Genomic DNA, 5469 nt, shown 5'->3' on the forward strand with positions numbered 1-5469 from the left:
AACTGATTTGCGGAGTCATTTCTGACATACATCGAGGAGGTGATGCGACGGGATCAGGGTGTCGATTTATTGGAGACTAGAGTTATCTCAGAGTATCAGGATGTCTTTCAGGACATACCCAGATTACCTCCTGTGAGAGAGGTTGAGTTCTGTATTAAGTTGCAGCTAGGCACAGCCCCGATATCCCGCGCACTCTATCGCATGGCACCAGCTGAGATGAGAGAGCTTCAGACCCAGTTAGATTTATTATTAGTTCAGGGTTTTATTCATCGGAGTCATTCTCCGTGGGGTGCACCAGTCCTCTTCGTGAAGAAGAAGGACGGTAGTATGAGATTGTGCATAGATTATAGAGAGTTGAACAAAGTCACTATCCGGAATAGGTACCCATTACCTAGGATTGATGACTTGTTCGACCAGTTGTAAGGAGCGCAATATTTCTTGAAGATTGATCTTCATTCAGGCTATCATCAGTTGTGGGTTTGGGAGATTGATATTCTCAAGACCGCTTTTCTTACTTGATACGGATCTTTCAAGTTCTTGGTCATGCCATTTGGGTTGACCAATGTACCCGCGGTATTCACAGACTTGATGAACCGGGTTTTCCTTCTTAGATCAGTTTGTGATCGTTTTTATCAATGATATTCTTATTTACTCGAGATCAGAGGCAGAACACAAGGAGCATTTACGGATAGCTTTGAGGACTCTATAGGAGCATCAGTTATATGCTAAGTTCAGCAAATGTGAATTTTGGCTTTCAGAAGTCAGATTTCTCGGCCACGTCATCAGTAGAGAGGGCGTAGCAGTTGATCCAGCTAAGGTTACAACAGTTCTTGATTGGGAGCCGCCGAAGACAGTGACCGAGATTCGCAGCTTTTTAGGTTTAGCTGGCTACTACAGGAAGTTTATTCAGGACTTCTCGAAGATTTTGACGCCGCTTACACATCTTACGAAGAAGGGTATACAGTTCATTTGGAGCATGGAGTGCCAGAAGACCTTTGATATTTTGAAGGCTAAGCTGACCACGGCGCCGGTTTTGACCATTCCGAGCAGCGATAGGACCTTTGTCGTGTATACCGTCGCATCGTTAGTAGGCTTAGGAGGCGTATTGATGCAGACTCAAAGGGTAGTAGCCTATATCTCACGACAGTTGAGGGTACATGAGCAGAACTATCTCACTCATGATTTGGAGTTGGCAGCAATGGTATTTGCACTAAAGTCATGGAGGCACTACCTATATGAAGTGCAGTTTGAGTTATTCACAGACCATCAGAGTCTGAAGTATCTCTTTTCCCAGAAGGAACTCAACCAGAGACAGAGGAGATGGGTTGAGTTTATTAAGGACTACGAGTTCGCGATCCAGTATCATCCGGGGAAGGCGAATGTCATGGCAGATGCTTTAAGTAGGAAGCGTCGACATCAGGTTTCGGCTTTGAGGTGTTCATTATATCGGGATCTTACCACTCTTAGCCAGTTTGATTTTAGACCCGAGATTAGAGGAACCAGTGCATTTTTAGGAGCTGTGTCAGTGCAACCATCTTGGAGTGACAGAGTTGTCAAAGCTTAGTTGGGATACTCTTGGATTCAAATCTGAAAGGAGGAGATTTCCAAAGAGCCTAAGGCTGATTGGACCATTGGAGTGGATGGAGGTCTCTGGATGAAGGGTAGACTAGTTATGCCATACAGCGCCGAACTAAAGAGAGAGTTATTTAATGAGGCACACCGTTCTAGGTACACAGTATATCCAGGGACCACTAAAATATACAAGGATCTGAAGAGGCACTTTTGGTGGAGTGATATGCGTAGGGAGATTGCAGAGTATGTAGCTAAGTGTTATACATGTCAGCAGGTGAAGGCAGAACATCAAAGACCGGTAGGGACACTTCAGCCTTTACCCATTCCAGAGTAGAAGTGGGCAGACATATCCATGGACTTTATTGTAGGGTTGCCGAAGTCGAAGAAGGGGAATGATTCAGTTTGGGTGATTGTGGACCAATTGACGAAGTCGGCACACTTCATTCCAGTGAGGACCACTTACACCGCCGAGGCATATGCGAGGATATTCATCCGAGAGATAGTTCGACTTCATGGAGTTCCAGACACGATCGTATCGGATCGAGGTTCAGTGTTCACTTCGCACTGTTGGAGGAGTTTTCAGGACTCTTTTGGCAGCAGTCTATCATTCAACAGTATTTTTCATCCCCAGACGGATGGTCAGACAGAGAGAGTAAATCAGGTGTTGGAAGACATGTTGCGAGCTTGTGTCATTGATTTCTAGGGTAGTTGGAAGGATCATATTCCATTGGTAGAGTTCACTTATAACAATAGTTATCAAGCGATGATCGGTATGGCCCCGTATGAGGCATTGTACGGGAGACCTTGTAGTTCATCGATATGTTGGGCCGAGCCGGAGGACAGCTTGATGCTTGGACCAGAGCTGGTGAGGCAGACTACTGAGAAAATAGCCTTAACCAGAGAGAGGATTCTAGCATCTCAGAGTCGACAAAAGAGCTATGCCGATAAGAGACGAAGACCCATGGAGTTTCAGGTTGGAGACTCAGTTATGCTGAAGGTATCGCCTATGAAAGGCGTGCAGTGATTCGGACGATGGGGGAAGCTTGCGCCGAGATACATTGGACCATTTCAGATTCTGGAGCGTGTTGGAGTTGTGTCATACAGACTAGATCTTCCAGCATCAATGTCTAGTATACATAATGTATTTCATGTTTCTATGCTTAAGAAGCACTTACATGATGAGGAGCAATAGAGAGTGCTAGATGCACCAGAGGTAGAGCTTCAGGAGGATTTGACTACTGTCGAGATTCCGGTTTGTATTTTTGCCAGGGAGGACAAGAGACTTAGGAACAAGGTTATTCCTTTGGTGAAAGTTCTGTGGAATCGAGGAGGCATTGAGGAGATTTCTTGGGAGCGCAATACAGGCGTCGTGACTACCCACCCCTGTTTGAACAGGTAAATTAATTTTTATGATATGTATTTTATATTATGTCTACATCTTTGGAACATGTAAATTAATTTTTATGATATGTATTTTATATTATGTCTACATCTTTGGTTATATTTACATTTAACACTAGAATGTGAATATTTCCGCTTAATTCTTAATCTTTTGGAACACATGGTATATATATGGGGGGTTCCTTGTTTGGATTTTTCACCCGATGTAATAGTTCCACTAGATTAGGGTTCGAGCAGGAGTATTACCATTTTAGATCGCTAGGTATAAATATTTGTATATGTTCATCTAGAAGTTCATATTGCGAGATGCGTATGATTTTCGAATTTCGAGGATGAAATTCTTTTAAGGGAGGAAGAATATAAAACGTCAAAATTTTTATAATGAATATGTATGAATTATTAGTAATAAATAATTCCTTTGTGATAAATAATCATATATATATTAGATGAATGTGATTATCAGTATTTGGGAACCCAACAAGTGTTTATATGTGAGAGAAATTTAGTGGCTTGAGCATCATGTTGTAAATAAATCGAGGCTGGCATTTTTCTTCTGAGCGGTCAACCGCAGTGGACGCGGCGGTCGACCGCACATCAGTCTCGCACTCAAAAAATCTTTTTTCTGTTGTGCGGTCGACCGCACTGGGCGCGACGGTCGATCGCCCAACAGGCAGAGAGTTTTCTGGGTTCAGGTCTAAACGGGTTTCGGGTCGGGTTGTGGGGTTAGTATATATGCTAATGAACCCAAGAGAGCCTCTTTTCATCTAAAATCAGAAACCCTAGCCCCCTTCTCTCCCCTCAAACCCTAGTTCTCACTTCTTGGTAATTTGGGAGGAGCTTTGAAGGATTTTTCAGCGGATTTTTGGTGGATTCAGCGAGAGGGGTCATCTTCCTTCAGATCTAGGGCTTTGTTCTCATCAGAGGCGAGTAACATCTCTCCCAACTTCTTCCCTTTTATGTTTTATGTTTTAATTTGGAGTTTAATCCGGTTTTATTGAGCCAAAATCGTATTTTTTTGTAGATACAATAGATCCTTATGACATATGATATGATAATCAAATGTTTTAGATTTTAAAAGCACACCAACGAGCTGTATTAAAGAGATCTAGATCTGAAAATGGTTTTAAAAAGAGTAAATTTCTATTTTTATTGAATAAACAATATTTAAACCATGTTTATATATGTTTGGGATCTTGATAATAGATTTTAAAGGTTTAAATTCGTTGTTTTTCTATCATATGATATTTTCAAATGTTAGATTTACCCTAGTGAAGAAATCATCAAGTTCGTTTGTGGTTCGAAGCTGACAGAAAACCTAACTGGGCTTCTGTCTGCTTCGCGGTCAACCACAGAGGACGTGACGGTCGACCGCTGGGTGTTTGCTGGGCGGAGTTTGTTTCTGCTCTTTTCGCGGTCGACCGGAGTGATCTCTATGGTCGACCGCTGCTCAGTTTTGAGCCCAGTAAATCTCGACTCTGTGAGCGGTCGACCAGAGTGGTCTCTGCGGTCGACCGCTGCACAGTTTTGTGCATGCTGACTTTTTGTCAATCTTTTCGCGTGTTCGAAAGATCATCTCATTTATCTCCCACTAGTTTGCGATGTTAGTGACTTATCTACACATGGAGGGTTGACTTTTGACATGAATTTAGACCCGCACATTGAAACACGTGCAAGTTTGGAATATGTATATCTTTCCACATATGCTAATGACAATTACACTTCTTTGTTCATAGTCCATGCGTTGAGCATACATTATTATTAATCCATGTGTTGGATACTTATCATCTTGGTCCATGTGTTGGACATGCATTTTATTCAGTCCATGTGTTGGACATGCATTACTTTTAGTCCATGTGTTGGACATTTTTGCTAAACCTTGAGCATGATACACATTTGAGTTTGGGACACGACATATTGATAAAGTTGGGACATGATAGCTACCTAGGCTGGGCATGACACTTATTGTAACTTTATAACTTTGACATAACTGTGATTGTTGGTAGAGATGGGATTGTTATCTTTTCTTTATTGTTCATGTATTAGACTCTAGGTTTGGTATTTAGGGATTTTCAATTTGAGACACAAGGTATATACATGAGGGTTTCCCTATTTGGATTATTTTGCTCGACATACCTATGCTCGTGTTGAAATTTCCTAAATACTAAAACCCATTATTCTTAGGAAGAAACCGATTATAAGTATATATTTTGTGATAACTGTATTTTTCTTATACAACGAGCCCTCTCCCTTGGGGTTGGTTGTGATGTTACTCGCTAGCGCTTTGATGCTCATTGTCCCTCCCCCTTTCAGGTAACGAGTCAGGAGCCCGGAGAGTCGTAGGTTGATGGCGACACACTTTAGTGTTCAGCTATCTATTTTAGCTATGTTTTATTTTGGAGCTCCATTGTTTAGTGTTCAGCTATCTATTTTAGCTATGTTTTATTTTGGAGCTCCATTGTAGTTGTTGTTAGACATTTGAGGACTATTTATTTTGGA

This window comes from Asparagus officinalis, chromosome 7, assembly GCF_001876935.1.
Source record: "Asparagus officinalis chromosome 7, Aspof.V1, whole genome shotgun sequence".
Taxonomy (NCBI): Eukaryota; Viridiplantae; Streptophyta; class Magnoliopsida; order Asparagales; family Asparagaceae; genus Asparagus; species Asparagus officinalis.